Source organism: Psammomys obesus, unplaced genomic scaffold, assembly GCF_907164565.1.
Source record: "Psammomys obesus unplaced genomic scaffold, mPsaObe1.curated_primary_1811, whole genome shotgun sequence".
NCBI lineage: Eukaryota > Metazoa > Chordata > Mammalia > Rodentia > Muridae > Psammomys > Psammomys obesus.
Genome location: NW_026590905.1, coordinates 921,402 through 937,069, shown reverse-complemented (window position 1 = coordinate 937,069; position 15,668 = coordinate 921,402).

Sequence of the window (15,668 nt, the reverse complement as noted above, 5' to 3'; positions counted from 1 at the left end):
TCCCACCAATCAGGATTTAGGGATAAAGGACTTCCTTCGGAACATGTCTTTGTGGTACACTTATCCTGTTCCCATTGGTTGGGTTATTCATCTGTGGCGGGAAGACTTGCCTAGTGTTCATGTCTCAGCTTGCCAACCAAGATGGCAGTTACCCAGGAAGGTAACTTAAACTTTATTTGACCCTTATTCAAAATGGAAATTTTATTCAAAATGGCTTTGGTTTTGCTCCTTCTTACAAATGCCGTGTGCCCTCTCAACCACTGAGCCATCTCCCTCCAGTCCCACTCCTTTCTTCTTTATACCTCCTCCAAAAACTAAGTGGAAGCGATTTTCCCCTCTTAATACGTAAACATTTTTCTTCTTTCTTCCAATAGTATCCCTTTCCTAGGCATCAGTTGTAAAACTCAACGTCATTTGATGCCTTACTTCTTTAAAAGTAGTTATAAATGTGATTACATTTTCTAAGCCTAAGAATTTTTATTTTACATTTATTGAAAGCTTAGGTTTCTATGCAGTGTGAATTTTATATCTCTCTCTTGGACATTCATGAAAAGGAAAATAGAAAATAATAACATTAATATAACGCCTAAAACTTCACGTTCAGAGACTTTTTAAAAACAGAGATTACTGTAGTTCAGGCTGGCTTTGAACATGAGATATAGCAAAGAATGACCTTGAAATTCTGATCTTCCTACTTCTGTTTCCTGAGTGCTGGGATTACAGAAGTAAACCACCATACCTGCTTTTGCATGCTCCCAATCACTCTGCCAGCTGAGCTACATCCTGTTCCCCAGAGATTAGTTCTCAGTGATTCATGTTTTTTACTCAGATGTCCACATAGCCACATAATGTAGTTAGTCCCACGTGCATGCCATTAAGTCTTTGATGATGCAGCATTTCCTGAAAGACAGATGATACTTCTCTTCTCCCTCTGGAATTTTCTTTAAAGCACCTGGCATTCATTTTACAAGTTTTGATGCTCCTGAGGAAGTATGACAAATACAGTGTGAGTGGATCTGACGTAAGAGCTAGAGCAAAATGTCCCAAATCGGTAGATGCCAAAATGGCAGAAGAACGAGGAAAAGAAAAAGGAGAAGATCCTAGATTCAAGCCCGTGCCCAATCTTGTTACTAAGGAACCTATTTAAATGCCATAATTACCACACATGACATTTATTTTTCTTTTTTAAAAATTGTTACTTTAAATGCTGTTTTGTTTTTGTCTTTGTTTTTCAAGATAGGCTTCTCTGCCTAGCCCTGGCTGTTCTGGAAACAGGTCTATAGACCAGGCTGACTTCAAACTCAGAGATCCACCTGCCTCTGCTTCTGGAGGGCTGAGATTAAAGGTGTGAGCCACCACCACCAGCTTTTTTTTTTTTTTTTCTTTTGCCTCATGGAGGGTGTGACTTGGTTTGCTTTTCTGAGATGGATCAAGAGATAATCTGACTTGAGCCTCCCAAGTGCTGGGGTGACTTTGGCATTTTAAAAGCGTGCTCATGAGCTGACAAGAAAGAAAGCATGACCTAAAGACCGAACAAGTGAAAGCTGATACGGAGAGAGGCAGCTGAACATTGGGCCTGAGCATGGTGGCCTCACGGGTGCCATTGTAGCATGGGAAAGAACCGATGGTCTTACTCGGAGTTAGAAATCTAGTAGAAAGTCCCTGCATAAAGCTGGAACCCCTGTATTGGCAAGTAAGAGAGTTTTTAAAATACTGTCATCCAAGTGATCTGCAAGTGAAATTATTTGCAAACTCGGTGCCTGCTGGAACTCTCTTTGTCCTTTTAAATATTTGAATTCATAACCTCAAGCTACGCTTTTAATACTTTGCCTAAAATCCTTCTTTTATTCACTTTTGAAAGTTTTGGCATCTCTTCTTCCTAAAATCAACATGGCAAGAATTTCGAAGTGGTCCAGTATTGACAGTAGCACCTAGCATCCATCAGCAGAAGCAATGCAGACCCCCTTGCTGAGTTCCTCCTCAATGGCAGCCTTGGGGAATTTCCACAGAGAAATAAATTGTGGTCCTATGCTGAAAACAAATCAGGGAAGAAATGCCAAGAACCAGAGAGACGGAGACAGGAATTAAGGAAATTAAAAAGTTATGCCAAGTAGTTCAATGTCTGAGTAATAAAGGAGCTGAAAAGGAGAAGACGGGATACAAGAGGAAAGGAAATGCGTGGATGGGGAATTAATTATGCAATAAATGTAACCGAAGTTTCCAGAATTAAATGAGCTTTTCCAGACCAAATAGTGAGTTCTAGCTACCAAAGAGAATCACACCAAAGACAACTTTCTGCAGTCTCACAACAGCAGAGAAAGATAGATGGTTTTTAAATCTTTCAAAAAGAGAATAAAATTGGGACAGGAAAGAGAATGGCATCACAACACAGGAAAAAAGAGCAGCGGCTCCTAACACACACACACACACACACACACACACACACACACAAAACTTCCGGGGGCTAGGGGGATGCTCCATGGGAAAGAGCACCGGCTGTCCTTCCAGAGGACCCACGTGGTGCTCCACAACCATCTGTAACTCCAGTTCCAGGGGACCTGGTATGCTCTTTTGGTCTTCACAGGCATTGCACACAAACACATACAAATATACACAAAATAAAGATTTTACCTGGGCAAAATGATTATTAACTTAGAATTCTATAATACCTCAATGTGAGGGGAAACTAGGGGCTGGTGTCATAGACCAGTAATTTCTCTACATAGGAGAGACTAGGCAAGAGCATCTCTGGAGGCCAGAACATCGATCAAATCATAACAAGACCCAGTCTCAAAAAAGACGGAAGTAAAATAAAGACATCATTCAGATATGTAAGGAATCACAGATGTTGCCATCGCTCCTGTCCAAACAGTCTTCTATGTGACAGACTCTGGGTAATAAGAAAGAGAAAGGCAACAGACCCAAGGCATGGAACACAAGGCTGGTGACGAGATGCTTGGAATGGAAGCTGAGCCACAGACAGAGACAAAACCTGCCTTGACTAGATTAGGAGAAAGTAAGTCCTATGCTGGACAGTCTCCAGGCAAGACACTAATAGTGTATCTGACATGTTTAGACATTTGGAAACTGTCTTGGTTAGTTTTCTATGGCCATGACAAGACGCCATGAGCCATGACCAAGACAACTTATAAAAGAAAACATTTAATGTGAGCATTCATGGTTGCAGAGGTATTAAAGTCCATGACCATCATGGCAGGGAACATGGCAACAATCTGGCTAGAGCTTACATCTGGCCAACAAACATGAGGCAGAGAAAGTGAGAGAACTAAGTAGAAACGAAAGGGCTTTTGAAACTCCAAAACCCACCCTCACTGACACACCTTATCTAACTAAAGCCACACCTTCAAAGAATTCTCAAAGAGTTCCACCAACATGCCCACCAAGACTTAAAATATGTGAGTGAGCCTATGGGGACCATTCTCATTTACGTCACCAGAGAAACTAACATGAACAACGTTTTCACAGATCCGATAGCATGTAACTGGAGGAGAAATAATAAGGCTAACTTTTTAAGTTTTAAGTTTCAATGAGCTGCTGTTCTTGTTAATTTATGTGCGTGTTTTGACTGTGTTTATGTCTATGTACTGTGTGAATGCAGTACTTGTAGAGGTCAGAGGAGGGCACTAGATTATCTGAGACTGGAGTTACAGATGGTTGTGAGCTGCCATGTGAGTACTAGGAATTGAACCCAGGTCCTTTAGAAGAGTAACCAGGGCTCTTAGGTGCTGAGTCATCATTTCTCCAAAGATAGGAGATTCCTAACTCTTTCAAAGATAGGAATCTTAAGTTACTGAATAGGAAAAAAACATTTCAAATAATATATCTGATAAAGAATTTCTATCTAAAAACAAACAAACAAACAAACAAACAAACAAAAAACAACCTTCTATCTGGAATAGATAAAGAACTGTTGCAGCCCAAAAACAAACTAATTTGAGCCAGATAGCGGTAGCACACACCTTTAATCCCAGTGCTAAGGAGGCAGAGGTAAGTGCATCTCTGTGACTGGGCTATAGAGAGAGTTCCAAGAAAGTCAGAGCTACACAGAGAAACTCTATCTCCAAAAGAAGAAAAGGAGGAGAAGGGGGAGAGAAGAAGAGAAGAAAAACAGGAGGAGGAGATGAAAGAAAGAAAGAAAGAAAGGAAGGAAGAAAGTTAATTTGAAAATAGGAAAAGATGTAGTTAGACACAGACAAAAATGGCCAATAAACACAAGAAAAGGTGCTTCGTGTCATAACAATCAGAGAAACGCAAATCGAAACCACATTGAGATACCAGTTCACACCCACAGGATGCCAAAAGATTCTAACAAGTGTTGCCAAGAATGTGGACAAAAGAAATCTCCATACATCGATGATGGGAATACAAAACAGTGTGTTTGGGGGTCTATCTTAAAGAGTCTTACAATCGCTCAGAGAGTGTACCCAAGAAAAATGAGGATCTATTTCCACAAAAAAAACAAACAAAACTTGTACATGATGCAAGCTCTCTGAATTTGTGACTAAGGTGGATTGTCTTTTGGGTAAGGTTGTAGCAGAGTCTCCTCTTACAGGTTTCAAGATGTGAGGCAGTCCCATGTCTGTAGTTGATGACTAGCTTACAGTCAAGTCGTCTCTGATTCCTGGGGAGTATGGGAGGCGGGAAAGGTTTGGTCCTTTAGTTAAGGTATGTCCATCATTTGGTAAGGGTAACGGTTTGAATGAGAAGGTCCCATAGTCTCATGTATTTACCTTATTTTTATGTGTGCATTGGTGGTTTTGCCTGCATATATGTCTGGGTGAGGGTGTCAGATCTTGGAGTTACAGACAGTTGTGAGCTGCCATGTAGGTGCTGGAAATTGAACCGGGGTCCTCTGGAAGAGCATTCTGTGTTCTTAACCACTGAGCAACTCTCCAGCGTCTAAGTTCATGTATTTAAATGCTTGGTCCCTAGTTGGTGGAACTATTTGGGAAGGATTAAGAGATTTAGCCTTGTTAATGGAAGTGTGTCACAGGGGGTGGGCTTTGACGGTTCAAAAACTCGTTAGTTTCTCTCTCTCTCTCTGCCTCCTATTTATGGACCAGATATAAGTTCTCAGCTTCTGCTCCAGCACCATGGCTGCCTGCCTGTTTTCATGTTCCCCGCCATGAAGGAAACAGTCTCTAATACTCAGAAACTGTAGGCAAGCCCCCAATAAACTCTCATGTAGGTTGCATTGGCCATTATGTCTCAACACAGCAATGGAAAAATAATTGCGATAGAAGGTGTCACTTACAACTGAAAATGTCGAGTCCCTGTTAAACTTTCTTTCGGGAAATGAGGATTACAGAGTCATAGCCAGTCACAGTGTGGTGCCTGCCATTTCTTTTACAGTCTTTGAGAGTAGACGTGGGAAAAGGCTGCTGCGGGCGACTGTGACCTGAGTCTCCCTTAGCCTGAATCAACACACAAATGTTCATAGTGTCATTTAGAACATCCCAAAATTGGACATAACCCAAATGTCTATCAACTGAGAAGAGGGTAAATCACAGAATGTGGCATAGCCATACAAACAAATTGTGACGTGCCATCAAAGAGGAATGAAGAATTATTAGTCCATGCTAGAGCACATGTGAGCCTTGCTGAGCCTATGAAACCAGTCCCAAGTGCCTATGTGTTTATGATAAATTTACATGAAATATCCATAATACATAAGAAAGCAGATAGCAGTAGTTGGCCAGTTCTGGAAGGGAAGGGAAGGGGTACCTGGAAGTGATGGCTAAGGGAGAGATGATGAAAAGATTCTAAAATCGATCGTGGTGATGGTAACACAATTCTAAACAGATGAAAAGCCACTGAAGTGAATTGTATGATGCATAAATTACATGCCTATAAAAAGAGTTTTAATCGCTCTCCCGCTTCCCTATAAGGTATCTTTCCATAATTCTTTCTTCCTCTCTGCCCTCTTTCCTCCCGCCAGTGGGCATCCCTCACCATGAAGATTTCAGCAGATACAAGATGTAACCCAAACAAGGACAGGACTACACCGAGACTGACCAGAAGTTTTCCCTGTTTTTTAGTGAAAAATGATAGTGTGCCTTCCTTTCCAAAAACAGTCCTTGGCAGGTAAACTGGACAGTCCTCTACAGGAGAAAAACACACAAAAAAGGACAGTCAGAAGAAATTCAAAAGAAAAGCCACCATGCCATCAAAGTCCAGCGGGCCATCCCTGGTGCATCTCTTGTGGACATAATTGTTAAGGGTTGCTCTGATACATGTTACTAGCCCTCAAGATCTGAGTACACCTAACCTTGTTGTGTAAATCTACCTGACTGGCTAATTAAATGGTCTATACCTGGGCAGGGCTGAATGGGATAGGTGTGGCTAAGGTTCCTGGGCTTGGAGAGGACAGAGAGAATCATGGGAGAGAGATGATGGGAAGAGAGGAGAACAATGCCACAATGGGTTAAGGAGGATAGCTTTGGATGGGGGCTGGGAGATGGATGGTGAGGTGATTCAGACAGCGTAGGTAGGAATATCTTCCCAGCCCAAGGTAAATAAGGCAATAACAAATCTAACAGATGTCTGTGTCTTATTATTTGTGATAGTGGATTAAATAATACCACTGTGATAATCGGACAAGTAATAAATAATACATAGCCCAACACTCACTCATTTTTTAAAAAATTTCCTACAACATATAATGGTAGAGAGGGCACAGAAACCAAAAGTTAGGAGATCTCAGTGACCGCAGGCCCCAACAGCTGTCAAGGGTGCAAAAAATGCTAAGCAGGCAACAGAGACACCACCTAAACAAAAGGCTGAAGCCTGGAAGATCTCTGCTCCCCAAGTTGGAGGAAAACATTAATTAATTAATTAAGTAGGTCAGAGTTTTAAATAAAGATCCATCTGTGACTGAAAAAAAAAATTTAATAACAATTATTCCATTGAACACTACTCAGGTCAAAATAATATTCATAAATACTTAACAATATAAACATAGCCAATTTAAGCCAAAATAATGATAGAGCAAAACAAAAAACAAGGTCCAGCTTCAAAAATAGACCCTGTCTCAAAAAAATAAGGTGGGAAGGCCAGGGATAGTGGCCCTCTGGTGGCAGACAGATCTCTATGAGCTTGAGGCCAACCTGGTCTACATCAAAAGTTTCCAGGCTAACCAGGAGTACATATACATAGACCCTGCCTCCAAAAATAAAATAAGAAGAGAAAAAGGAAAGGTAGAAGCCTGGAGAGATGGCTCACTCAGCAGCCAGAGCACTACACTCTTAGCAGTGAACCCGGGTTTGGTTCCTAGCACCCATGCTGCATGCCTTTGTGACAAATGCCACCTTTAATCCAGGCACTTGGGAGGCAGAGAGAGATGGATCTCTGACTTCCAGGCAAGCCTGGTCTACAGAGCAAGTTCCAGAACAGCCAGGGCTACACAGAGAAACCTTGTCTCAATGCCTAAAACCAATTAGTCATGAGTAGTTGGGTATATTGTTTCAGGTTATGATGATAACTACCATAAAAGTACATAAAAGAAGGGGGAGATAGGAAGACCTGGAGGGGACAGGAGCTCCACAAGGAGAGCAACAGAACCAAGAAATCTGGGCCCAGGGGTCTTTTCTAAGACTGATACTCCAACCAAGAACCATGCATAGAGATAACCTAGAACCCCTGCACAGATGTAGCCCATGGCAGCTCAATATCCAAGCGGGTTCCCTAATAAGGGAAACAGGGACTGTCTCTGACATGAACTCAGTGGCTAGCTCTTTGATCACCTCCCACTGAAGGGGAAGCAGCCTTACCAGGCCACAGAGGAAGACAATGCAGCCAGTCCTGATGAAACCTGATAGGCTAGGGTCAGATGGAAGGAGAGGAGGACCTCCCCTATCAGTGGACTTGGAGAGGTGCATGGGAGGAGATGAGAGAGGAAGGGTGGAATTGGGAGGGAATAAGGATGGGGGCTACAGCTGGGATACAAAGTGAATAAACTGTAATTAATATAAAAATTAAAATTAAAAAAAATTTAAATGTATATAAAAGAATTGGAAGCCAGGTGGTGGTAGCACACATCTTTGATCCCACTATTCAGAAGCAGAGGCAGGGGGATCTCTGAGTTCAAGGCCATTCTGGTCTAAAGATCAAATCCAGGACAGCTACTCAGAGGAACCTTGTCTTGAAAAACCAGGAAAAAAAAAAAAAAAAGGAAGGTTTTGTTTTGGGGAAGTTAATTTAGTGAGTGGGCAGAATTGAGGGGGAAGATTGCTGTTTGTTTCCTAAAACTTTCTATTCTTTGCTATTAGCTGTATATTTGTATTATGCTGATTTGTGAAATATAAATCAAATCTTCAGTCTTTCTTCTCCTTTAAAGGACCTCGCTCTCTGTAGCCAAGGCTGGCTTTAAAGTTGTGTCACTCCCCTTCCTTGGGCTTGGTATTACCAGCCCTTTTCTGGGCTATAATTCATACACCGTATCGCTCACCCCTTCACTGGGTGGACTTATTCTCACTGAATTTTACTTGTGTGTATTCTTTTAGACCAGGTCTCATATAGCCCAGGCTAGAGTTGATCTTCTGCTCCTCCTGCCTCCACATCCCAAGTGCTGGAATTATAGACATATCCAGTAAAATTCAAACTGGTTAGTTTTTTGGTTGGTTGGTTGACTGGTGGAGGGATTTTTGGTTTGGGATTTTTTTTTTTTTCTTTTTCTTTCTTTCTTTTTCTTGAGACAAAGTCTGACTATATAGCTCTGGCTAGCCTAGAACTGTCTATTTAGACAAGGCTGGCCTCAAACTCATAGAGATTAGACAGCCTCTGCCTCTTGAGTGCTAGGATTAAAGCAGTTCTAAACTGGTTAACCGACCCCCCACCCCACCCCACCCCACCCCAGCCCATCATGGGTCTGAACTTAGGGCTTCAATCGCATTAGGCCAGCTGTACCACTGAGCTACATCGCTGACCCTTCAAGCAGTTTTTAGTATATTCACAACCTTGTACAGCCTGAGTTTGGTTCCCAGCATCCACACCTTAGACAGCTCCAGACAGCCTGTAACTCCGGCACCAAAAGGATCCTGTAGCCTCTTTTGGCTTTTGCAGACTCCCGAAAGCACACTCACACAAAAATAACTGAAGAAATGATTTTTAAATTATATTATCTATGTTTCAAAAATAAGTAAACGGGGGCTGGAGAGATGGCTCAGCAGCTAACAGCACTAGCTGCTCTTCCAGAGGACCTGGGCTTGATTCCCAGAACTCACGTGGTAGTTTACAATCCTTCACAATGCCAGACCCACGGGCTTTTTCGCCCTCTTGTGGTCGCCAAAGGCAGTTGCATGATGCACAGACATACATGCAGACAAAACATTCTCACACATAAAACAATAAATAAATCTTTCTAATTTTTCTATGCACTTGCTCTTTTGTTTTGGTCTAATTGTATTTGGATTTTGGTTGGTTTGCTTTATGCTGAGGATCAAGCCTAGAGTCTTGTGTGTGCTAGGCAAGCACTCTACCACCTGAGCTACAGTCCCAACCCTAGTAAGTAAAAAAAGAGCTGTGTGTGTTTATGGTACACAGCACAATGTCTCACAGATATGTACGCTGAGGCAAAATAATAACAATAAATGGCTAAATTGAACATTGCAATATATATATATATATATGTGTGTGTGTGTGTGTGTGTGTGTGTGTGTGTGTGTGTGTATGTCTTACCTATGTTTCCATTGCTGTGAAGAGACTATGACCAAAGGGGGAAAAATTTACTTGAGAGAGTACTTACAGCTTTAGAGGTTGAGTCCCTGACCATCAGTAGAAATGATGGCAGCAGGCAGGCGTGGCACTAGAGCAGCAGATGAGAACTTATATCTTTTTTATTTTGATTTGTTTTGTATCTCAGGCTGGCCTCTACCTCACTATGTATCCAGGGATGGCCTGGAACTTCCTGAGTGCCGGATTACTGTTGTGAACATTCATGTCCAGTTTACTCAGTGTGGCAGAATGCTCTCAGCGTTCCCTGCAAGCTAAGGAAGCAGTCTATCATTTGAACAACATCTCCAGTCCAACCTGACATGTCTTTTTCATTTTTGTAGTTAGAATGTAAAATTTTCTCTTATCAATCAGGTGTGGTGGCACACCTGTGTAATCCCAGCACTTGGGAAGCAGAAAAAAAAGGATCAGGAATTTACAGCTAGCCTCAGCTACACTGTAAGTTCAGAGTCAACCTGAGCTACATGAGACACTCTCTTTAAAAAAAAAAAAAAAAAAAGACCTTCTCAGATGCGAAGACTCATAACCAAACCTTCAGTAGAGTGTGGGAAGTCATATGATAAAAAGGGGAGTTAATATGACCGGGAGAGGTCAGGAGCTCCACAAGGACAAAATATATCACAGCACGGAGGTCCTCTATGAGACTATTTCTCCAACCAAGGACCATGTATGCATATAACCTAGAACCTCTGCTTGGATGTAGCCCATGGTAGCTCAGTAACCAAGTGGGTTTCCCTACTAAGGGGAACAGGGACTATTTCTGACATGAACTCAATGACTGGCTCCTTTACCTCTCCCCGACCCCAGAGGGAGGAACAATCTTGCTAAGCCACAGAGGAGGTCATGGCAGCCAGTCCTGAAGATACCTGATAAGCTAAGATCAGATGGAAGGGGAGGAGGACCTCCCCTAGCAGTGGACTTGGAAAGGGGCATGAGAGGAGATGAGGGAGGGAGGGTGGGATTAGGAGGGAATGAGGGAGGGGGCTACGGCTGGGATACGAAGTAAATAACCTGTGATTAATATAAAAAATAAAAATTAATAAAAAATAAATAAAATCAGGAAAAAAGAAAAATAAATAAATTATCAATACTAAAAAAAAAAACCCAAACAAACAACAAAAAAACCTTCTCAGCCACTTTCAAGTATGTCAGTGTTTTGAGTTCCGGCAGTCCATAGGAGAAAGAGAGGCGCTGCAGGCTGTATTTCAGCTTCTACAGGAGAGTGGAACGGCCTCTGACTCAACAACTAACTGCTTTGCAGAAGCCTCTTTATTTACACAAAAGGCACTTTTAGCAAGTCAGTGTCCCCATGCCAAAACCTCTTATCTCATCTAGGTCTGAAGGAACCATTACCTAAGCAATTCTCAGACATAAAAGGCTTCCTGGTTACTAAGTTACACAAAGGCTCTGTGACTCCTTCAGGAAAAGCAATTCCAAAGCCTCTGGTAACAATCTCTGACTATTTACAAAAGGTTTCTTCAAAGCCTAGGTGCCATCACCCTAGAATTCATGCAGCATAATCGGAGGGTGGTGACGCACGGCATCATCCCAGCACTTGGGAGGCAGGCAGATCTCTTAAATGTGAGGCCAGCCTGGTCTACAAAGTGATTTCCAGGATAGCCAAAGCTACACAGAGAAACCCTGTCTCAAAACAAAAACAAAAACAACCCTGCAATATAAGTGTTCTAATCTGTTGCTCTGAAGGGCTGTACCCTCTGACCAGCATCTCCCAGATCCAGGGCATCTTCTCATCATCCCTGAGACCCCTGTAAGTGTTAAGGGCACTCCCCACCTAGTGTCCCACCCATAGTACCAGCAACTAAAGCACATTCTGCTTCTGTAGCAGTCATTCTGCACGTTTCTGTTGAAACGAATCATACAGCATTTGGCTCTTTATGACTGGCTTCTTTCATCCAACCTACTTTAAATATTCACCCATGCAGCATGGACGGCCACTTCATTGTTTTGGTAATTCGGTAATAATTCATTGTGTGGCTGTACAACACCCTGGTTACTTTTTTATTATCAGCTGATTTTTTGAAAGATTACGTTTATCTATTTGGGGAACGGGCGTGCAGGTGTAGAGATGAGACTGGTTTTCAAGTGTTGGTTCTTTCCTTCCACCATGGGGGATCAGTTCTAGGGATCAAACTCAGGCTTACTTCAAACTCATTATCTGAAGATGGCCTTGAACTCCTAATCCTCCTGCCTCTACCTCCTGGGCACTGGGCTCATAGGGCTTCACTAGCAGGTAGACATTAGTTTGGTTTGGTTCCTCTTGAGGTTCTTTTTCTCTTTTGACTACTCTGAACTGCACTGCCTGAACTCTTTGAACAGGCAATCTTTCATTTCTCTCGGATGGCACCTAGGAGTGGCATCACTGAATCATATGGAACTCTGTATTTAACTTTCTGTGCAACTGTGAATTTTTCCAAACTGGCTCCGTCATTTTCCTAAAATGTTAATACTTGTTTAGTTTTCTTCATGACCTGAGTCTGACCTCTAGGCCTGTCTTTAGGCACACAAGGTAGTTTCACTGACAAATTCCACTCACAGCTTGGCTCTGCACTGGCTGCACGCTACTTCTCACCTCCTAGCCATTCTTTTCTGCATCATTTGCCTGACTAGCCAGTCATCCTCCACCCCTTCAATATTCCTTTAAGATAACTTAGTGGTTGCTTACTCCAGGAAGCCTTTCTAGCTCTGCCAGGGGGACAGAGTTCCCTCCTGCCTGCATCTATATACTAATTTCCCACTGAGTTCCTAACCCTGAACATGTCCAAGATCTACTTCAAGCACCGTGTCTTCAACAAACACCTCTTGGGGGCTGAGGATATACCTCAGTGGTAGAACATATGACTAACACATGAAGCCATAGGTTTACTCCACAATAACACATAGGAGGGGGGAGGCGTGCGCGCACACATATACACACACACTCACAATTTTCTAATCTCTTAAAAAAAAAAACAAAACTCATGCAACTCTACTTTTCCTATGCAATTACTATATGCAAATGTGTACCTTGTTTACATACAAAACACCAGAAGGATGAAGTCTATTTGGAGGCAGAAGATAGCCCTGCCTTTGTCGTTTATATGCCTCCCAGGTCCTCACACACAATGATTCAGTGTTTATTGAAGGAAAATGCTGCCTACTGTTCTGTTCCAAAAACAATACAGCTCTGTGCTTCAAAGACGTTTTGTATCTCACAGCAGGAAGAGTTTTATACAGGCTTGTGGAGTTGAATTGTTAACTCCCTCTTCACTAACAATCACAGATTTTGTTAAAACATTTCTTCTTCCTTTTCTATTTTTTTTTTTTAAGATGGGATTTCATTGTGTAGCCCTGATCTGCCTATCTCTGCCTCCTGAGTACTGGGATCAAAGGTATTTGCTACCATGCCTGATGGCACCAAGACTTCCTAGCCTCATTTTTGAAATTTTTTTAAAGACTTATTTATTTATTCAATATTCTGAATCCATGTATGTGTACACATCAGAAGAGGGCACCAGATCTCACTATAGGTGGTAGTGAGCCACCACATGGTTACTAAGAATTGAACTCAGGACCTTTGGAAGAAGGTCCTCAGCCTCTGAGCCATCTCTCCAACACATTTTAGCCTCATTTTATTAAGCCTTGTCACTTCCATTTTTGCCCTTTGGGATCAGGTCTCTAAGTAAGCAAGCCCAACAGAGACTGAGTAATAAAACCTTGTGCAAAAAGAACTTCAGCAGAGGCTGGAGAGTTGGCTCAGAGGTTAAGAGCACTTCCTGTTCTTGCTGTGGTCTCATTTTGTTCTCTAAAATAATCTCAACTACCAATTGAGTCAGTAAACATGAGTGAAGATGTCTTAGACATGTCAGCCCCAGGGAAGCCCACTGCTGAATTATGGCCTCATGATCAATGAAACAGGACTAACGAACTAAACAACAACAAAAAAAAAAAACTCAGAGAAAATTGATGTTATTTTCAGTCATCACTTTTCAGAATGGACTGTTATATAAAAGCCCTGTCTCAAAAAACAAAACAAAATTGTTTTACATGTTTTACTTGCAAGTATGTTTGTGCATCATGTGTGTGTCTGGTCTCCAAGGATAGCCCAGAAACTGGAGCTACGGACATCTTTGAGTCACCATGTGTGTGTTGGGAATTGAACCTGGGACATCTGAAGATCAGTCCCTGGAAGATGGCTCTCAACTAATGAGGCATCTCTGCAGGCCCCAGACTGTCTCAGAAACCAAAACAAACAAAAAAAGAGCTTGCTTGAAAGGAAATGGATGCAAGGAAAGTTCCTTGGAACACCTGGAATATCTTTTTGTAATTTCCAGACTTCTCACTGGAAAAAAAGATGTATGAAAAATGTCATAATGAGGCTGAGTCTGGTGGTGCAAGCCTTCAATGCCAGCACTAAGGAAGCAGAGACAGGTGGATCTCTGTGTCCACAAGATTAACCTGGTCTACACAGTGAGTCCCAGAACAGCCAAGGTTTCATGGAGACCCTGTCTCAAAAAGCTAAAATAACTACATAAAAAATTAAAAAGATAGATGTCATAATGAAACCTATTTATTATAGATAAATAACATCATAATGAAACCTATTTTTTTTTTCCAACTGATATTTATACTAACAAAACAAAAATCCAGGCAGAGGATATAGTTCACTGTAGAACAAGTACCTTTGGAATATTCAAGCACTATCACACACATAAGTTTCTTAGAGAAGTCCACACACACATACTTTCAAGTGTGTTTACTTTCATCTGAGCACCTCTCACAGTCCTGGTGCTTAAGCTTATTTTTAAAATATTAAATTTCATAATGCCCTTTTTTTTTTTTCTTGAAAATAAAGTATGGTAGCACATACTTGTAAGCTCAGCATTTGGAGGTGGAGATAGGAAGATCAGGAGTTCAAGTATAGCCTTAGCTACCTAGTAAGTTCCTGGCCAACCTGAGCTATATGAGACTTTGTATCCAGAAAACAAATTAAAACCAAAACCATGCATAGAAGTCCAAGATTTATCTCTACCAATCAGCTGTAGTTTGGGATGAGGCTTCTAATGGGTAAATGCGTACTCTCACACAGCAATTGATATTTCTATTAAAAAGGTGAGAAAGGCCAGGTATGGTGGCACACACATTTATCTCGGCATTTAGGGGACAGAGGCAGCAGGATCTGAGTCATAGGCCAGCCTGTTCTATATAGTGAGTTCCAGGCCCTGTCTGTCTTGTGTATGTGTGTCTGTTGTCATCCTGTCCCCCCACTTTTTTTAAAGGAGGAGCAATTCAGTTTGTAGAGTATTTGCCTAGCACACAGGAAATCCTGGGTGTGATCTTTAATACTCCATAAAACTGGGTGTGGTTCAAGGTAATCCTGTCTACTCAGACAAGTTCAGTCAACTTACTTTGATGAGAGCAGTACAGAGTGTAATTTCACTTTCCCAGTTCATTTTGGTGTAGCAGAGTCTTTAGAAACACCTGCGTCATTACACTTCCAAGGGTCTGGGGAGCTCAGTGGCAGAGCATTTCCCTAGAACAAGCATTGCCCTGGGTTTCCTCTCCAAGATTACAGAAAACAATTTTCTTTTCAAATCATACACCAGGCTTGGTGACACACCCTGCAGTCCCAGCATTCGGTGAGGCAGAGGCAGGCAGATCACTGTGAGTTCGAGGCCAGCCTGGGCTACAAGTCGAGTCCAAGACAGCCAAAGCTACGCAGAGAAACCCTGTCTCAAAAAAATAAAAAATAAAAACATACACGAAGGGCCAATGTCATAAACTGCCAACGATAAAATCATTCTAATTGTCATACTTCTGAAGGTCAACACTGTAACTGGGCTATAAGTAAGTAGTCTTAACACAGGACCCTGTGACTTAGGGATGAGACTTCAGTCTGCATGAATGTAACACTGTGCATA